This window comes from Panthera tigris, chromosome C2 (assembly GCF_018350195.1).
Source record: "Panthera tigris isolate Pti1 chromosome C2, P.tigris_Pti1_mat1.1, whole genome shotgun sequence".
NCBI lineage: Eukaryota > Metazoa > Chordata > Mammalia > Carnivora > Felidae > Panthera > Panthera tigris.
The window spans coordinates 65,784,608-65,805,480 of record NC_056668.1 but is presented as its reverse complement, the minus strand read 5'-3'; the positions used below and the strand labels follow the sequence as shown (position 1 = coordinate 65,805,480).

Genomic DNA, 20,873 nt, shown 5'->3' with positions numbered 1-20,873 from the left:
GATTTTGTTCTTTTTTTATCTCCAAGTAATATTCCACTGTGTGTGTGTGTGTGTGCACTGCATCTTCTTTATCCATTCATTAGTCTATGGACATTGGAGCTCTTTCCATAATTTGGCTATTGTTGATAGTGCTGCTATAAACATTGGGGTGCATGTGCCCCTTCAAATCAGCATTTTTGTATCCTTCAGAAAAATACCTAATAGTGCAATTGCTGGGTCGTAGGGTAGCTCTATTTTTAATCTTTTTAGGAAATTCCATAATGTTTTCCAGGATTACTGTACCTTTTTAGTAAGCTTTGAAGCCTCCAACCTTGTTCTATTCCTGAATCATTTTGACTTTTCTAATTCCTTTGACTTTCCAGATAAATTTTAGAATCAGATTGTGAATGTCCACAAAAAGTTCTACCCTGGGTTGATTCTTAAACTGTTTACTTTGGCTAACCTGTGGTTCTCAAACTTCAGTGTGCTTAAGAATTATAAAGATGCATGTGCTTGGGCTTGATTCTGAATATTCTCATTCAGTTGTTCTGCCAGGGGCCTAGCCATTTGCATTTTTGACACTATCCATAAGATGATCTGATGTGCATGGTCATGGACCATGATTTGGGAAACATGGTCCTGGCTTCCCAGAACGTAGGAAATGTTCCACAGGCTTTGAAGAATCATATAAATATTATATCCATGAACTTGGTGAAAGGACATTGCATTGACTTCACAATTAAGTCTAACAACTGATAACATACATCATACAATATTATGACCAATCAGTATTGTCTAGCCTGTGCTGAAACACAAACCAGAACCTCAAAGATGTCTAACTGTCCTGCTTAAGGTGATGAAACCAATGATGTGTGTTTCTATGTCCTATGAGTAGCTCTTCTGGATATTTATCCCATGGACCAATTCCATGAACATTTTCTTATACTCAGGACAGAATTCTTAAACCATTTTCAAACAAGGAGAAACTAGATTGGAGAGATGTACAAGGTAAGTAAGAGAGTTACAAGGAAAAATATTAACCAAATGAATTGAGTCTCTAGAGAAAAATTAGATTAATGATCATAAATATTAACTTTGTTTTACGTTGAACTATGGATTGACCAGCTTGCTCCGGGAATTGGACATTCTTGTTAATTCAATTTTCTGGGTAATATGAGATGGAAGGTTAACTGGAAAAACCTTCCAGTAGAAAAATCTTTCTAAAATGAGTTAGTGTACTTTCCATGTTAATTTATTACTAAGCATTCATTGCTTTGCTTGTTTCCTAAGGGTAGGAAGTAACAGTACATAAAAAAACCAAAGTGAATTTGAGAGGCTTCTCACAGGCCCCTAGACTAAGAGGCTCACTAAATGAAGAGTCCTGACAAACAAGTGGAAAGAAATTAATAAATTATTCTAGAATGCCACTGGGGAAATAAGCTCCTTTCCAGGTGTCAATTGCTTTGCCATGGGGCCATGGCTACATATAATGGGGAGTGGAGAGTAACAATTTAAAGGGAGACCAAAGTTCAGACTGAAAAGAGTCATCTCAGAAGGACTAGAATTAGCAGCCTTCATGAGGAGGACTGACATATGGCATGTTGGTTCCCATTGGGAGAAACAAAAGGGTGATCCCTCCCAGCAAAGGACCTTTCTTTGGCTTAAATTTTATCAAGTGACCATCTATTCTTGATTCTTCCTGTAAGATTTCTTGAGGCACCATAGGGAGGCTTGAGGAATCTTTAAATGGGCAGTGTAGTCTAGGAGTTCCTAGGGGGACTTGGAGACAGGCTGCTTTGATCTACACCTTGACCTCACTGCCTGCTCTCCATATGACCTTGGAAAAGTCACTGCACTTCTCTAGTCCTCAGTTTCACCATCTGCAAGATGGAAACAACAGTAAATGGATTAAACTCATTAATCAAAAGGCACAAAGTATCTGGCTATATAAAAACCAATACCCTCTATATGCTGCCAGGAGGAGAGTCATTTCATCTCTAGAGACACACATAAAGTGAAAAGATGTCAGATGACATTCCAAGCAAACAGAAACAAAAAGAAGGTTACATGTAGCCATATTTACACCAGACAAAACAGTCTTCCAGCCAAAAAGGGCAACAAGAAACAAAGAAGGTCCTTATATAATGATAAAGAGGTCCATACATCAAGAAGACGTAACAATAGTAAATACATACACTCCCAACACCTGAGCCCTGAAATATGTTAAGCAATTAATAACAGATATTAAGGGAGCAGTAGGCAATAGTACAATAATTGTAGAGGACTTCAGTACTCCACTATCAGCAATAGATAGGTTGTCTAGACAGAAAATCAACAAGAATTGATATGGAATTGAAACATACTTTAGAATAAATGGACTTAATAGACATATATAGGACCTTACACCCAACAGCAGCAGAATACACATTCTTTTCAAGTGCACATGGAGTATTCTCCCAGGTAGGTCATATGATAGGCGATGAAACAAATCTTAGCAAATTTAAGATTGAAATCATACCAACTATCTTTTCTGACCACAATGGTATGAAACTAGAAATCAACAACAAGAGGAATGTGAGAAGATCTACAAATATATTGAAACTAAACAACACTCTTCTAAACAACCACCGGGTCAAAGCAAGAATCAAAAGGGAAATAAAAAATGATCTCAAAACACACAAAAATGAAAACATGACAAATCAAATATTGGGGGATGCTGCAAAAGCAGTTCTGAGAGGAAAGTTTAGAGGGATAAACACATACATTAAGACATTAGAGGGACACCTGGATGGTTCAGTCACTTAAGCGTCCAACTCTCTGTTTCGGCTTAGGTCATGATCTCAAGGTTCATGAGTTTGAGCCCTGCGTTTGGCTCTGCACTGATAGCATGGAGCCTGCTTGGAATTCTCTCTCTCTCTCCCCCTTTCAGCTCGCTCTCTCTCTCTCTCTCTTTCTCTCTCAACTTAAAAAGAAAAGAAATTAGGAAGATCTCAGATAAACACTTAACTTTGCACCTCGAGGAACTAGAAAAAATAATAATAACGAATTAAGCCCAAAGCTAGCAGAAGGAAGGAAATAATAAGGCTTAGGAGAAATAATTTAATAGAGACCAGAAAAACAATAGAAAGTTTCAACAAAACTAAGAGCCAGATCTTTGAAAAGATAAATAAAATTGACAAACCTTTAGCTAGACTTAACTAAAAAAAAAAAAAAAGAGAAGACTCAAAATTAGAGATAAAAGAGGTGGGGTGCCTAGGTGACTCCACCAGTTAAACAGTTAAGCATCCAACTTCAGATCATGATCTTGTGGTGTGTGGGCATTGGGCTCTGCGCGGACAGCTCAGAGTCTGGAGCCTGCTTCAGATTCTGCCTCTCCCTCTCTCTCTACCCCTCCCCCACTCACACTCTGTCTCTCTCTAAAAAATAAACAGTAAAAAAAAAAACAAAAATGAAAGAGAAGACCTTACAACTGATACCATAGAAATATGTAGAATTGGGGTACCTGGGTGACTTAGTTGGTTAAGCACCCAACTTTGGCTGGTCATGATCTCGCAGTTTGGGGGTTTGAGCCCCACATTGGGCTCTGTGCTGACAGCTCAGAGTCTAGAGTCTGCTTCAGATTCTGTGTCTCCCTCTCTCTCTGCCCCTCCCCTGCTTGCTCTCTCGAAAAAAACAATTAAAAAAATTTTTTAAGAAATATGTAGAATCATAAGAGACTACTATAAGCCAACAAATTACATAACTTAGACAAAATGGATATGGTTCTAGAAACACACAATCTACCAAGACTGAATCAGGAATAGAAAATCTGAACAGATTGACAAGTAAAGAGATTGAATCCATAATAAAAAAAAAAAAAAAAAAAAAAAAAAAACTTCCAACACAGAAAACTTGAGGACCAGATGGCTTCACTGGAGAATTCTATCAACATTTAAAGAATTAACGTCAATCTTCCTCAAACTCTTCTAAAATATAGAGGAGAAGGAAACACTTCCAAACTCATTCTAGGAGGCCAGCATTACTCTGAAACCAAAACCAGATAAGGACACCACAAGAAAAAAAAGTATATAGACGAATATCCCTGATAAATACAGATGCAGAAATTCTCAGCAAAATATTAGTAAACAAAATTCAAGAACACATTAAAAGGATTACACACTATTATGACCAAGCAGAATTTATCCATGGGATGCAAGGATGATTTAACAGGCAAATCAATACATGTAATACATCATGCCAATAAAATGAAAGACAAAAATCACATGATTATCTCAATAGATGCAGAAAAAGCATTTGACAAAACACAATATCTTTTCATGATAAAAACCTTAACAGGGGCACCTGAGTGGTTCAGCCAGTTGAGAGTCCAATTCTAAGTTTCAGCTCAGGTCACGCTCTCACAGTAGTGGAATCGAGTCCTGTATCAGGCTCTGCAATGGGCATGGAGCCTGCTTAAGATTCCCATTCTCTCTCCTCTCTCCCTCTCTCTGCTTCTCCCCTGCTTGTGGTCTCTCTCTTTCAAAAGAAAGAAAGAAAGAAAGAAAGAAAGAAAGAAAGAAAGAAAGAAAGAAAGAAAGAAAGAAAGAAAGAAAGAAACAAACAAACAAACAAACTTAAAAAAAAAACCCACCTTAACATACAGGTATAGAAGGAGCATACCTCAACATAACAAAGGCCATATAAGACAGACGCACAGCTAACATTATACTCAATGGAGAGAAGTTGAAAACATTTCCCCTAAGATCAGGAACAAGGCACGGGTGTACACTCTCACCACTCCTATTCATTATAGTACTGGAAGTCCTAGTAAGAGCAATTAGGCAAGACAAAGAAATAAAAAGCATCCAAGACAGAAAGGAAGAAGTAAAATTGTCATTATTTGCTGATGATATGATCTTGTATGTACAGAATTCCAAAGAATCAGCCAAGAAACTGTTAGAATTAATCAATGGCTTCAGTAAAAATGCAGGATACAAAATCAACATGCAGAAATCAATTGCATTCCTTTACACTATTTATGAAACATCAGAAAAAAAAAATCATCCCATTCAAATAGCATAAAAAAAACCCCAAAATATTTAGGAATAAACTTAAGCAGGGATATGAAAGATCTGTACAATGAAACCACAAAACTTTGCTGACAGAAATTGAGGAAGACACAAACAAACGGAAAGACATCCTGTGTTCATGGATCGGTAGAATTAATATTGTTAAAATGACCATAATACCCAAAGCCATCTACAGATTCAACACAATCCCATTCAAAATAACAAAGGCATTCTTAACAGTAAATAAGTTATAGAGATCTAATGTACAGTATTGTGAATATAGGCAATAACATTGTACTATAATTAGATAATGTGATAAATATCGCTACACTGGCAATCATATTACAATATACAAATATACCAAAGTAAGCGCTGGACACCTTAAACTTATACAATGTTGAATGTCAAATTTATCACTTTTTTTAAAGAAAAAAAGCAACAGCAGGACATCCCACTCCACTAAAAACTGAGGAACACATGTTCTCTTCACGTCCTAGAAAGATAGCTTCCTCATAAGACTGAATGCTTTATTTTACAGACAAGAGCTTCCTCCCTCCACCTCAAACTAGACTTTTAGGCCCCCTGATGACACATTACCTTGTAAAACCATGGTCAAGCAGGATGTGTGACCATGCCATCAGAAGGGGGTGCGAGTTGGCTCCCCAATGCCTTGGGGCCTGCGTTAGCATGCTGGAGCAATGGCGGGGGTGGGGGGTAGGGATGGCACAGAGGCCTTTGGCTCAGATTCCTGCTTCAAGAAAGAACTCGCCACTGCCTGCAGCTGCCGTACCAAGGCAGTGCTCCTGCCAGGCAGCCCCAGTCAAGGGCTGAGCATGGAGGGGCCAGAGCCTGGCCACTCCCACCACATGCAGGACTCCTGTAACAGATCATTTTTGATGCAGAGCTCCCACTGGGCTGGCCAAGACTGTCAGATCCACGCTGCAGCCTGATGGTCTTGCTCCCCAATCCTGCTTCCTTCCCTCTTTCCTTTCGCAGATGTCAGATCTGCATCATGGTTGAAAGGCTTGCTCTACCTTGTTCTTCCTCCTTCCCTTTATCTTTCTCAGGCATTGTTCCCCCCCCCCCCACCTCCCATAAATGTCTTACACTCCTGGCTGTGTCTCAACATCTGCTTCCTGGAGGACCCAGTTGCCATAAGCAATGTAGACAAGGGTTCAAGAAAGCAGATGATAAGATGAGGTGCTGTGCCTCTATCCTCACTGTCTCACTGGCAATGAGAACCCCATTCTGGATGGTATTGTGCACCATGTAGGCTGCATTTCTTCCACTAGCCCCCCTCTTCTACATTTGCCCTCAGGAAGAGGGGTCCACTGGAACCATGGAGGGACTGCTCCCTGAATATGTGTAGAGAAGGAGACCCTAATGCCAGAGGGAGGACTATGGCAGCCATGGAGGTACACCACTTGGATCTCTCATCAAGAAACAAGTTACCAGTCAGATGCAAGGAGTGGTTCTCTGACGCCCTCCAGCTGTAGCACCTTTGGGATCTGCCTCAACATTGAAGCCCAGGCCATGCACTTCGCAGGCAGTCCCCAGTCAATGAGCACCCTGAGCAGGTGTGCTAGGGCCCAGCCACTTGTGCCCATTGCAGGACAACCCTAATAAGCAGTCTTTGCTGCAAATCTCCCCCACTGGACTGGCCAAGACTTTGCTAGATCTGCAGCACAATCTGGGGCTCTGCCCAATTCTGCATCTGCGCTACTTTCCTTTCACAGGTGTCAGAGTACTTCACAATCTGAAATCTTTCCCTGCCCCAGCCTGCTTCCTCCCTCTTTATCTTAACTCCTGACTCTGTCCCATCATGCTCCCCAGAGGACCCAAACTGACACAGAGGGCTCATTGGCCCCCAAGAACCCCTCCAATGATGTGAGCCCACTGAACCCTTCCTTGACAGGGTGCCTCATGCTGAATCCTCTCAGTGGAAGACCCTCAGACAGAGGACCCTGCTGGTTAGGGAGGGTGACAGGCAGAGTACCAACTGCACCAGCACTATCTTGGCTCTTCCGGCTGAAAGCTGTGCCTTTGGAGGATTAAGAAAGTGAAAAGCAGGGTGCCTGAGTGGCTCAGTTGGTTAAGCAACCGGCTTCAGCTCAGGTCATGATCTCACAGTCCATGGGTTCAAGCCCCGCATTGGGCTCTGCTGACAGCTCAGAGCCTGGAGCCTGCCTCAGATTCGTTGTCTCCCTCTCACTCTCTGCCCCTTCCCCACTCATGCTCTGTCTCTCGAAAATAAATGAACATTTAAAAAAAAAAAAAAAAAAAGAAAAGAAAACCTGGCTCATGTCAGTGTCATATCATCCAGGAATACTGGATAACACTTTAAGGCTCCAATATTCATGTTTCAACATACAAGATAATACAATGTAACTGAAACTTTAAAACAAGCAGATAGTCCCAGGTTGGGTTTCTCAGGAAGCAGACTCTGAGCTGGAGATAAGCTTGCAGGGAGTTTATCAGAGACTGCTCTTGGTGTTAACACCTGGAAGAAGCAGAACTGAACAGAGGGGGAAGTGGTGCTCTGATGCCATCTCCATGGAATGCCTCAGCCAAACCTGCTGAGTTCTGAGGATGTGATCACCCTCCAGAGCTGTCCTGAACTGGAGCAAGAGGGGCTGACCTTTCATCCCCACATTAATCAGTCATTGGATGCAGGCCACCTTGCAAGGGACTTGTCTTGGGAGATGAGGCAGCTGTCTCCAACTAAGGCAGTCCTAGAAGAGACCAACGGGCGAAGACCCGCTTCAGTGACACTTCAGGAGCTGGAGTAATAATTCCTTTGTTAGTTTTTTAAATATACGTTTTTATTTTAGAATAGTTTGAGATTTACAGAAAAGTTGCAAAATTAATACAGAGTTCCTGTATATCCCACATCCAGGTGCCCCTGTGGTTAACATCTGTATCTCTATCATACATTTGTCACAACTAATGAAGGGATGTATAATACATTATTACTAAACTCCATACCTTATTTGGATTTCATTAGTTTTATTTTTTCTGTTCAAGGATCCTGTCTAAGATATCACATTAAGTTCCAATCATGTGTCCTTAAGTCCCTTCTGGCTGTGACAATTTCTCAGACTTTTCTTGTTTTTGATGAGCCTGACATTTTTGAGGAATTCTTCTCAGGTATACTGTAGAATGTCTCTCAATTTGAGTTCAGTTGACTGGGGAATAATTCCTTTATTCCTGAAGGGAAATGGGTAATACATCATGTGTGGATACACCACACGTATAAATACAATTTCCTAGATGTCCCTGAAACTTGGGGAAATAGAACTGGTTTAAGCAATGAAATGGTATATGTTTTTCAATATAAACAGATCTGATAAAAATGGATATATAGTACCACCATGTGTCAAAACTGCAAAGATATGGAATCCACAAGTACAGCATATGGAGAAGATTAAACACAAGTGAGAGATTTCTGCCATTTGTAGGAGCGTGCTAAGAAAGCCAGGCTAAGAGGAGGAGCTGGGGGATGCTTTCCGAAATCAAATTATAAAAATGTCACACAGGCAAGATGTAATATTGATGTGTTACTTCAAGTACTTAGACATCTGTTCAAAATCTCTGCAACAATCTTAGAATTTAATACATTCTTGACTTGCCTACCTGATCATTTTATCTTTCAGAAAGTACAAGAAAGAAGGAAGGGAAGTGCTACCCTAGCCTCAATTCTGACCAGAAAAGAAGGCTTTGCTGGTGATGTTTATATGATGAAAATATTTCAACGAACATATGAAATAAAATGTAGTCCTTGCTTTCCTGGAGATGAAAGAAAGAAAGCAGGTCCTCCTAGAATCTGTAGTAGAAAAAAAAGAAGAACCTTTGGCTATAGTAGACATGTAATTGAGGCTTTAAGAAAACAAACTTCCAAAGGCTCATGGAAATATAAACATAACCCCAAGACCAGAGGCAATCAAAAGGAATATATTGGGTTTTTTAAATTGTGATATTCTGAAAAATTAAGCTCTCTAGTATAATAATTACCTGCAGAAACTAATATGACCCACCATAGAGTTCTCTGATGAGTCTATATTTTGAAATGACACATACAAACGATAAAAGAAGACACCAACCAAAGTGAATAAGAAAATTGTACAAACCCTGTAAGAAAGTGACAGAAGGCTGTGAAGAGTGCCAGATGATAAGAGCCACAGAGAAGGCTTTGAAAATACCCACAGTTTGAAGCAAGAAGATGAAGAAAAGTATAAGCTAACTGCTTAGAGAAGATCCTGTTAAATGATAACAGAGAAAAGGCAGAGTTACTCAATTGCTTCTTTCTTCTCCAGCAAGGAACGTGATCTTCAAACTGAGGAGGGTATAACAGATACCACAGAGAATAAATTGGAGTCCTACCTAAATGAGGAGAGTCAGAGAGAACCCAGTATACAGGCTTTGCAGACTGAATCAAAGATTATAGGTCTCAGAAACACTGCCTCGTGTCTCAGTGAAACAGAAAATGGGACAGGTGCCAGAAATCTAAGCCAGGAAAAAACACAGATTTTTCTAAAAACAGAAAAAAAATGGATTATGGAATCCTTAGAGTGAGCAAGCTTGTATTACTTTCTGCAATACCCTGGGATGCATATTACATAAACATTGGTGAGCTAACGATTAAAACAGGTTAAATTGACTTCATATTATTTTTTGATAGAGATAAAAGATAAGAGTACCAGGCACAATTTTTTAATCACAATATTTTGCAAAGATGCTCATAGTATTTATTTGAGCAAGATGAAAGGGTGTTGCCCAGTTTGTAAACGGCCTGCCAGACAATTGCATTCAAAAATCTGTTAGTGGATCAATATCCAATCATAGAGAAGGCCTCTAAGGCTAATTACATGTCCTTGCTCTGTACATATCCTTGTCTTATTCAATAATTTTTTATGAGGTGTATATATAGACAATATAAGACATAGTTGAGAAAGTATTATGAAAAGGATAAGAATAAACAATTGAGGAGATGCCTGGGTTGCTCAGTTAAGAGTCCAGCTTCGGCTCAGGTCATAATCTCATGGTTTGTGAGTTCAAGCCCCATATCGGGGCTGTCAGCACAGAGCCCAGAGCCTGCTTCACATTCTGTGTCTCCCTCCCTCTCTGTCCTCCCCCGCTGACACTCTGTCTCTCTCTCTCTCTTAAAAATAAAATAAACATTAAAAAAAAAAGATTGACTGGTCTAAGCTGGTTGACCAATTAGGAACAATGAAATATATCATACAGAAACATACCAGATTTCTCTGAACTTCTCTCCATTGAATGACAACAATTAAGCATTTAATATTATGTCAATAATTTTCACTGCCATTTCCATTATATTGTAAGCTCTTTGAGAGTAAGCACTGCATAATATTTCTTCATTTCCCATAAAATTTGGAGAAGATCTAGGCATGCAAAAGGCATTAGTAATATTAAACATAATAAAACAATTTTTTGAGATCATAGATAATGTAGTTCCGTCATCCATCATTCTGAAGACCCATGATCACATACATAACTCCAAGAGTAGATAAGGAAGGGGCGCAGTTGAACCTATACTAACAGTTGATTTTTTATTTGTGACCTTTATTTGACCTTGTTTCCTTGGAAATTTTTGTAAGCCAAGTGGAGTAGAATTTCAATTGACTCATTATTATATCATATTAGTAAAGGTTTCAGGTGTAGAGGATTCTATGTTACAGGTGGCAGAAATGGCTAAGACATCTGTTAAAATGTGAGAGGAAATTATCCATCAATCAGAAGCAAGTGGGGAAAACAGCTATTTCAGCAAGGAAGTCCTTTGTAGAGTTTTATGAGAATTCAGACACACAATTTTTCTCTCTGTAAAAGAAAATCCACTCAGGGCATTAATTTTAGCCTCCTCATAGTTGTGGTACTTTGAAGGAGGCAATATGTCCATTGGAATATGTGGAAAGGCAGGAGCAGTATCTATCATTTTGTATTGTTTCTGTGACTCCTTCATCTTTAACATCTTTGTGTTTGCCTCAGGACCAGCCAAAACACTTTTTTAAAAAGATATATATGACCCAGTCTCCCTCTTGGTCTGAAATGGAAACCCAAATTCATGATTTGGTTGGGGGTACTTTTTATGATGCATGGCCAGGTTATAGCTATAGAAAATAAATTTTGAAACCCTAATGACAGATTTTTCCTGCTGTCATATTTTTAAAATATTATTTTCATAGAATTCAATTATCTGTGATTTGGGTTTGAGAAGAAAACAAAAGGAAATACATTCTAGCACTTTGGCGAGATGAGAAAATAAGATCCCCAGCATATGTCACATTGGGGATGGAGATATTATTCAGGATCCTGGCAAGGAACTGATAGAACATGCTAATAGGATAATTGAGGAGAGTTTAAGTGAAGCTATTTATAAGATGTGGAAAGGGGAAAGGGAAGCTACAAGGGTTGGATAAGTGCCCCAGGGCTAGCAATAGCAAGAACCTGAAGGGGCAGGAAAAAGGAGTGGTAGTCAGAACCGCAGCTGTAAAAGAGGATCACCCCACAGAGACCTTTCAGGAGAGGAACAACCTGCAGTCCAGCCAGGAGGGAATTGGAGGACTAAATACCCAAACCCTGCCCTTCTGCTACCTTTCCATTTCCTGCCAGCCCCTCCCACTGACCAAACCCAACAGGAAGCAGAGGGCAAGGAAGCTGGTTGATGCAGTCCCTGTAGATCAGCCTCCAGATGGCACAGGGCAGGGTGGAGAAGAGTGGAGAGTGATGTCAGAGGAGTAAATAGAGAATATTTAACGCTGGTCTTGCCCCATATGCAACCCCATGAGCATTTCTTCTCCTTCATTTGTTTGGAAAGTGTATTTAATTAAATGTAGTACATGTTAGCAAACTTCCTAGTTGCCTGGTACCTGAACATGGTTGCTAAATTTGGAGACATTTCCATATTCAGAGCCAGGGCAGAAAGAAAACTTGCTTCCCAGGCCCCTCGTTTACAGCTAGCTTATTAGCATACAAGCCAGAGTACATCAATTAGACATGCAAGCATAGCAGATCCCCACTTAAAAGAAGGAAGCTCTGCATAGAATCCATATTGCTGCAGAAAATGGTAAGAGGAGACTGGTTTTCAGGATCAGCAGGGTTACTGCTCAGCTCCCATGACTGCACAATTCCAGAGGTATCATTCACAGGATGGTATGCTCTGCACACCAATGGCATTGACGCTGGGGCCAACTGTAAAGCCCAGTTCCTATAAGCATCTGCTTCACTATACCAACTAGTGTTCAGTTCTTCAGCAGTAGTGATTGTCTCAGCAGGCTGGCTCTACAGTTTGGGGCCCCATTTCTGAAAGCTTATCCCATGGCCTGATTCTTTTTTTTTTTTTTAATGTTTATTTATTTTTGAAGGAGAGAGAGAGACAGAGACAAAGACAGACAGTGAGCTGGGGAGGGGCAGAGAGAGAGGGAAACACAGAATCCAAAGCAGGCTTCAGGCTCTGAGCTGTCAGCACAGAGCCCCATGAGAGGCTCGAACTCACGAGTCGTGAGATCATGACCTGAGCCTAAGTCTGACACTTAACCAATTGAGCCACCCAGGTGCCCCCATGGTCTGATTCTTTAGCCTTTCAACAATTTTATGAGCTACACAAAATCCTTGTAATAAGTTACTTTCTACCCAGAGTCATCTTCTGAGGCTTGTAACTGTAGACCCTGAAATATTTTCATATCTATTCTTATTTTTTTTTTCTATTCTTATTTTTTATTCCCATATTGATCTAAAATACTTCATGGGATATAGCCATGTGAAGGACAGAATAAGGAGTGTATTGGCTGACTCTTTTCTATTACCAAGAAATGCTGGTACACACATATTTTCATTTGAAAAACACACAGTAGATTGAAATCGAGACCTCTAAAAAGCTAGATGTGGTTTGTTCTGTAAAATGCCTCCACTTTGTAAATAATTAAGCATCGTAGTGGATGTCATTTATCAAGCAGCCTAGTCCTCTCACTTCTGATATATACTGCGGACAGCTTTGTTGAAGAAATGCAAATCTAGGAGAACCCAATTATTCAAGTTCCAGCTTTGCTACCAGGTAACCTTGAGCAAGACCTTTAATTTCTCTGTCTCCTTTTCCAGGTCCAGAAATGAGGAGCTAATGATATATGATCTTTGATGTTCCTTTGAGCTGTAAAATCCTATGATTACATATCTTTTTAAAAATCTTAAGAGAATATCGTTAGCTTTTTCTGGATTTTAGGTCTTGGGGGACCACTGAATTTGCAAATTGACTCAGATATACAGTTCTTGATCCAGTAAGAACAGTTTAACCTTGATAAGGAAAATCATGCCTTATTATTTTTATAGCCAGCAAGTTATTCTAATGCTAAATATAAAATTCTCATTTAATCCTTAACATTACAAACCATGGCCAGTGTATTAATTAAAAGTTACTCATCTGTTACAGAAAAGTAAAATCATGGCAAGGTAAATGTTTAAAAAGAGGTGCTGGACTTTTTTTTAATGTTTTACCTTACTTTTGAAAGAAAGGACGTGAGCAGGGGAGCAGCAGAGAGAGAGGGAAACAGAGGATCTGAAGCAGGTTCTGAGCTGACAGCACTGAGCCCAACGAGGGGCTCAAACTCATGAACTGTGAGATCATGACCCAAGCCGAAGTCAGACACTCAACCAACTGAGCCACCCAGGTGCCCCATGGACTTTCAATAAATGGGACACGGAGTTCACATTTTGGCATTGCTGTTCTTCCCCTAACATGTGGCAAATATAAACTATAAAAAAGGAAACAAAAATGACATTACAGAGTTCCGGGGGAAAGAAAAGATTGCTATCTCTGTGGACAAGGAAAAGCAACAGAATTCCAAAGACTGAGTTGGGCTGAAGCCATGGACCTGCTGGTCTCCAGGCCCAGAATTAGGAAGTGGTGGCTGCTAGACAGGGAGCCTACTCCACTTGCAACAAGGGACCTAAATTGGGGTGACCAACTGAGAGAGACTGCCTGAGCTATGTATGAGTTAGGAGAGTCTGTGTACCTGGGGCGATGAAAAGCGATCTAGTCATGAAACCAGGAAAAGAACCAAGCCATGTGTTGGCCCAGTGACTGGACCCAAGTTATCTCTGACATCACTTTGGCCAAGAGCCTTGACCTGCCTTTATAGCAGCTGGTTCTGAAATGGAATTCCAGGGGGCCAAGTAAAGAGACAACTATAAAACCAAATGGATTTAGAGAAATAGAAGAGAGGGGGAAAAGCAGATTAAAAACAAACAACAGTAAAAATATTCCAATTCAAAATAAGCTTGCAGATCAAAATTCTAAAATCCATGAAATCCTAACCTAAAAACATACAGTCAATAAAGCATTAAATCAGAACATGAATTCTCTGCAGAAAAAAATTAATTTTAATGGATAGCATAACAAATTGTTTAAAACAAGGAAGCTGAAAGAGATAAGAGACTAACAGTTATAAAAAGCCATATGGAACAAAATCAGGCATAAATGAAGTAAGAATAGATAGATGTGCAAAATAACCAATAGAACTCTTGAAAATGAAAAGGTAGCCCTTGGAATTTTAAAAACGACTTAATAGGTGTAATGAACTTTAGACTCAGTAAAGGAAGCACCGGTGACTGGCAAGATCAAACCTAAGGTGCTCACCCCAAATTCAACAGAGAGAGAGTTTAAATATACAAAAGAGTGATTACATGCATATAACATGAGACCCCAAAAAAAGAGAATGGAAAGAATGACAGAGAAGCCATGTAAGTTGCTTTGCATAAAGCAATGGCTAAGAATTCCCCAGAGGGAAAGAAAGCCATAGGTCATCAGATTTAAAGTTTGCTCTTGGTGACAAAAGGATAAATAAAAATAAATTCCCACCTTGTAATGAGACTTAGACCATAAAGTATAAAAGGAAATCTTAACGTGCCAGAAAGAAAATACAGATTCTCTCCCTCTCTCTCTTTCTCTCTCCCTCCCTCTCTCCCTCTCTCTCTCTCTCTCTCTCTCTCTCTCTCTCTCTCTCTCACACACACACAGAATACTACCAGATTTCTCAGAAGCAACATTAAATGCCACAAAATGATGGAAAAAGCAGCTTCAAGGTGAACAAAACTGGATGAATAAAACTCTCAACTTAGACTGATCTATCCAGCTAAACCACCATTTGAGTGAGGGAGAAAAATAAACATATTTTTCAAACACACAAAACTAAAACTATAATCCACAGATCCCTGTCCAAAGAACCTCTACTTTACCCACCAAGCCTCCCACCTGACCGTCTAGCAGTTCTTCACCCCGCCCCCTGCCCCGGGGCCACCCACCCACTCTCCTCCCCACCTCTGCGCTGCTTGGTGACCCGACCTTGCCCACGTTATTAACCCCCTCTCTAGTCTCCCTCTGTTCTTCCTCACTTTACTCGTCCGCTCCTCTGACCTAGATCTCCTTATCCCCATGGTAGGGGCACCCGGCCACTGCATCCTCCTGTACCCCACCACTCCACGCCACCCTGCCATGCCTCTGTGGCCTGGAGTTTCTGCTCTCTCCTTCCCTAGAGCATGCACCCAGGGCAACCTACGGCTGGAAGCACAGAGAAATGCTGCTCCATCATCCTTTTTGCACGTTGGAGTGCAACGTGGAGGTAGGAAACATGAAACATGACGCGCCGCCACAGGTCCTGGGCAGACAGCTGTGGTGGGAGGAGCACTAAGGACTAAGTATTGCTGAGTCGTGATTTTAGAATGCCCCTCTTTGTGCTGTTTGGGGGGATGTGGGTGGGGATTGAGTAGGTTTTTTTTGACACATGTGTCTCAAATCAAGAGCAGCTAATACAGTACCACTGTAGTTTCCCCGACAATCTTGGATAATAGGGCTTAGTAGGATTTCCCATCTAACCAAGAGTCATTCTCATTGTGCTGTGAAATTGTGCACAGGGATCCTCCCACACAAGAGTGGTTTAACCTAAGGCCTGATGTTCACCCAGATCGGTCTTAGGGATTGAAGCCTCAATCCTGCATCTTCAAACAAGTGGTTTGATCTGTGCTCTGCATGCAGGAGCACTCTGGCTTAGCATATATGTCTTCTTTTGAGTTTCTGGGGTTTGTATGTTGCTTCGAGGGTAGAGTTTATCCATGGAGGTTTTTGCAGTGATAAAAAACCATTTTATTTCAGTGCTGGTGGCCTCTTGACCAATCTAACAGCCTGTTCACACCACCTAACAACTTTTAAAGAGGTTTCACACAGAAACAAGATTAAGGCTTTTCTGATGACTTTGACAAGGTCAAATTTAATTTCCCCAGGGCATTGTGTAAATGGAGAGCAGAAAACTTCCAAATATGATAGGAAATGACAGATATTTTTAAACATTGATGAGAAATACAAAAGTAGATGAATCTCTAAAAAGCCACATAATTTGAGAGTTCTAGTTTAAAAATAAGAGATTAAAAGATTCACCATCTCTTGGCAGATTTTGCAAACAAAATATATTTTTGTGGCATTTATTTCTCTTTTCTTTGATTACAAAGGATTTATAGAAAAGGGCAGAGAGAAAAATTCAGCTTTTTTGGCATTGCCCTAGAGACAGCCGCGATTAACTTTTGGAGTCTGCTATTTTTTTAGCCTGCTTTTTTTTTTCTCTCCACATATAAAAAGTAGCTTAATATATCATAAAATTTTCTAGGGCGCCTGGGTGGTTCAGTTGGTTGAGCCTCCAACTCTTCTTGATTTCAGCTCAGGTCATGATCTCAGTTGGTGAGTTTGAGCCCTGCATCGGGATTCTCTCTCTGCCCTCTCCTGCTCATGCTGTCTCTCTCAAAATAAATAAATAAACAGAAAAAAAATATTAATCATAAAATTTTCTTCTGAGTTTTAAAATTACAACATAACATTATTTTATGATTGTGTAGTATTTCATGGTGTAACTGTACCATAGTTTGTTTAACCAATCCCCTTTCTGGCTCTTTGGCTGTTTCCAGTTTCTCACTATGATAAATAATGTTGCAATAAACACCCTTCTACAAAAATTGTTTCTGTATATCTTGGATTATCTTTTAAGGTGACTTCTGAAACTTTTCTTCTTTCAGAAGGCTGGAGTAACTGACTGGAGAGAAAGAACTTATAACTGACAGTTTTTTCTAGCTCATACTCTCCCTGGAGTGTTAACCTGCTTCACAGTGGTGTCAAATTCTACAAGGCTTGATGTTCCTGGCTGAGATGGCTGCATCATTCTTAATAAATGGGCTCATGAATAGTAAACTCTTCATTTCCATCTCAAAACCCTAGAATTATTTTGCCATTCTATTCAAACCAATTAAAAAAAATCCTGGATTGACTTGCATGCCAGCTTTTTGATGCAGCTGAAATTAATTCTGATGTGTTTAATATGAGTTTGAGAACTGTTCTCTGAGAACTGTTATTTTTAGAGTTTTAGTAGCTGTTCCTGTGCCTTCCCAATGCCAATTTATTGTTAAGTTTATCAGATCTATAATGTACATTTTAATGAACTCCATGGTTGGGCCAAGTAGAATTCTGCAACACTTAATTGAAATGTTGGAGAAACTTGCTGTATCTTAACACACAGTTCAGTCCTATTTAACATGAGTCAGAAAAAAAAGACATCTTTGGCTCACAAATCTGCCGCCCTTACATTAGCAGTCTCTCCGAAATCCCAGCAGGCAGAAAATGAAGTCACTTTGGACCAAAGCCCAAGAATACAATGACTTCAGAGCACAAATCTTCACTTAGGAAAGAATAGTCATCCTAACAAGAAGAATTTAAACTCCCCTGGACATTAATAAAACTGTTTATGTTCAAATAGCCAAAAAGGGGCATGGGGAGGAGAGGGGAATCGAGTTTTCTCCTATACGTTTCATTTCATTTCATTTCATTGTTTTTCTTTTGTTAGTGCACAATATCCAAATGCATAATCATGGGATATAATAGTTCTCATAATGTAATCACCACTAAAAAAGGGTGGGGGGGGATGCAGATTTATCCCAGCTGACCTAATTACTGGTAAAGTAAACCTGATTGATTACAATAAAAATTTTTCCTGAATATAAATAACAATGGTCTAAGTGTCTTAGGTTTCCAAGGTGCAGCAGCTAAAAATTAAGTTTATGGCCTATGGCAAAAGCAAGCAACTTAAGATATGTCAGATTTTCTGACTGTAAACAAATAAACTGGGGGAAATGAACATAATGAAGTGTAGAGTTTTCAAGTCAATTCCTAATATTTTTAGCAGTCCTTACCCAGAAAAATTCTAATCAGTTTTTAATAAAACCTATTTCTAAAGCAGCAGTATGAGAACTTGATGTTCATGGTCTCTTTCACAACCAGGGCTTGCTTTCTTACAAACCTCTATCGTGGAGTTTATAAAAATCGGATAATGCTGCCTGGCTCATGAATAGTTTACATGAGTCCAGACTGAAAGGATGCCAGAGAAAGAAAGAGAAGCCTTCAGAAGGGCTGGGAAGGGGACTCAAAGGAGAAATAGAGGCTGTGTGGGAGAGCTGGGGGGCCTTGGGGCATGACTCCAACCACACCCTCCTCTCTGACACCTGAGCCAGAGCAATGTGTGGGGAGCAGGGAGGGACTGCGGGAACACATGCTCCCTCAAGTTCTCTCTTTATAATCAAACAGAAGAAAACTATGTGATCTCCCATCACCCGTGTTTAACTGAAGGTGAATCCAGGTTGGAAAATGAGAGAAAGTGCCTGGGGTCAATGTGCATGGGCCTCGCTAGGACTTTGAGGAGGAAAAGCACAATCAGGACCTAATGAGCCTGGGCCTCCTGCCAAGGCTGGCCAGGCTACAAGAACAGGATTGGGCTTCTCCTCAGGGAATATGAGCATATAAGTCACCAGCTGACAGGGCCCTGTTCCCTGACTCAGCACACAGAATATAGGGACCACCAGGGGAGCGTCCATGGGGTTTATATAGCAACAACGAATAAACAGCACCAGCACTTTAGAGTTTACAAATAACTTTCATCTTCTTTTGTTTTCATTTTTATTCCATGGACTCTTCACATTTCCAACCATGGGTAAACTCTTAAGAGAAATAATGCCTGAAATACTGTTTAATTTCCAAGTTGCAAGGGAAAGATTCAGTAAGGTGTTCTACATATAATCACGTGAGACCTGGGTTCTGAGGAAGTAAGTGGTCAGCACACACTGTGGACTTGCTGCACTGGTGGGCTCACTCAATAGGCTCAGTTTTGTTCTATACCCTTGCGGCTGTTCAGAGAGCTAGAATGTTCCACCACGTATAGAGAAGAGCATGTGCAGGCTAGTCCTACTCAAAGTATGGCAAAAACCTGCCAGATGGGACTGGGCAAACCTTGCTGTCTACAAGCCTTCCTTCCTCTCTCAGGTGGATATGTGACATTTCCAGAGGAAAAGAACACTGTTCATCCATTTTGCAATCTAGTAAAGCTGACATTCCCAATAGGTGAGTCAATAACCAAGACTAAACTCTCTCCCACACTTTAGACTCCCAGTGCATGATTTTTCCCTAGGGAAGAAGTTTCCATGTTGATACAGTCCCCTTCATGAAATTTTACAAGCAGCCTACAACTTTCAATATCTACTCTTGCCTTCAATGTCATAGCTCTGTGTGTTGCTAACACAAATCTACTCCACCTATGCAAGGCATGAACTCCTGGAGAACCATCTCATCCAAAGCAGACAGCTCTTCAATGTTAGTACCTGCACCAAGGTGCTAGCATTTGCTTTGGCCTTGAAAATCCTGTGACCCTAAATGGGCCCTGGACCATGAATGCAGCACCACCAGCTATGGGACCAACAATGTGAGCTATTTCAGGCATTAATTCCTTCATGGAGGCATAGAGGGATCCTTAGCTTTAGAGGATGGAGAAGACATTTAATAGAGACACCTCACATCTCTCTCTCTCTCTCTCTCTCTCTCTCTCTCTCCTCAAGCTCAAGTAAACCCACATTTGGCCTCAAAGCCCTGAAGGTAAGTGAGGAAGCTCCTGGGTCTGCCAGAGGTGGGTTGGGAGTCCCCCCAGGCTTTGGGATTAAGCCTGAAAATTAGTCAATTGAATGCTAATTTGAGATTGGGTGATAAGGTAGCAATAACTGCTGGGGACCCTGTAAAGCCTGGCCTGTAATTTCTGTAAAGTGAGTGGCAAACAGTGCTTCAGAAGCTCCCCCTCAGGTCATTCTACACAGCTGGGCAGAACCTCTCTGAGCTTTCCGCTGCTCTAGGTGCCACCTCTGTCATCAATTAGCAGTGATAAAGAGAAGATCCATGAAGGTGATTCAGCAAGGGAGAAGAAATAAAAGCAAAGAAAAGCTGGAGGATAAGCAATTTAAGGGAATGTGGGGAAGAACAAGGAGGGATGTTTAAGAAAAGAGTAGTTACTGTAGCTGTACCCCCGCTGTGGTCCTCAGTGTCTGATACACACTATTTGCATCCCATCTTTTGACTAAACCTCTTAAAAATTTTTGCATTAATGGGTTGGTGTTCTTATTTGCATTTCATAGATGGAGACATGAAGGGTGGAGACTGAAGTGTCCTTATCCAACAGCATACCATGAAACAGATCTTCCCAGCCCTTCATTTTTGTCCTTTGGCCTTTGAAGAGTAAAATACCTGTTGAGTAAGCCGTATCCATTTTATGTTCTTTGAACCCCCTCCCTGAATGGGTTCCAAGATGCAATTTGCCATTGCTGACCTGCACCCTTCTTAATTAGAAACCATCATATCATTGTTTTTTCAGAATTGTACTGAAACATCAGAACAATGAAAACAATTACAGAACCTGAGATATGGAAGCAACTTTTGAGATCATTGAGCTCAATCTCCTCATTTTCTAGATTGAAACTGAG

General features: G+C 40.5%; 1 long non-coding RNA gene across 2 annotated transcripts; it reads left to right on the top strand.

The window, feature by feature from the left end:
- Nucleotides 1-927: 927 nt before the first annotated feature.
- LOC122230702 lies at nucleotides 928-20,648 on the top strand. Of its 2 annotated transcripts, none has more exons than XR_006207747.1 (3): nucleotides 928-987; nucleotides 19,962-19,998; nucleotides 20,529-20,648. It is a non-coding gene; the product is annotated as an uncharacterized LOC122230702 (long non-coding RNA). The 2 variants fall into 2 exon arrangements; XR_006207748.1 differs by lacking the exon at nucleotides 928-987 and adding an exon at nucleotides 15,529-15,661.
- Nucleotides 20,649-20,873: the final 225 nt, after the last annotated feature.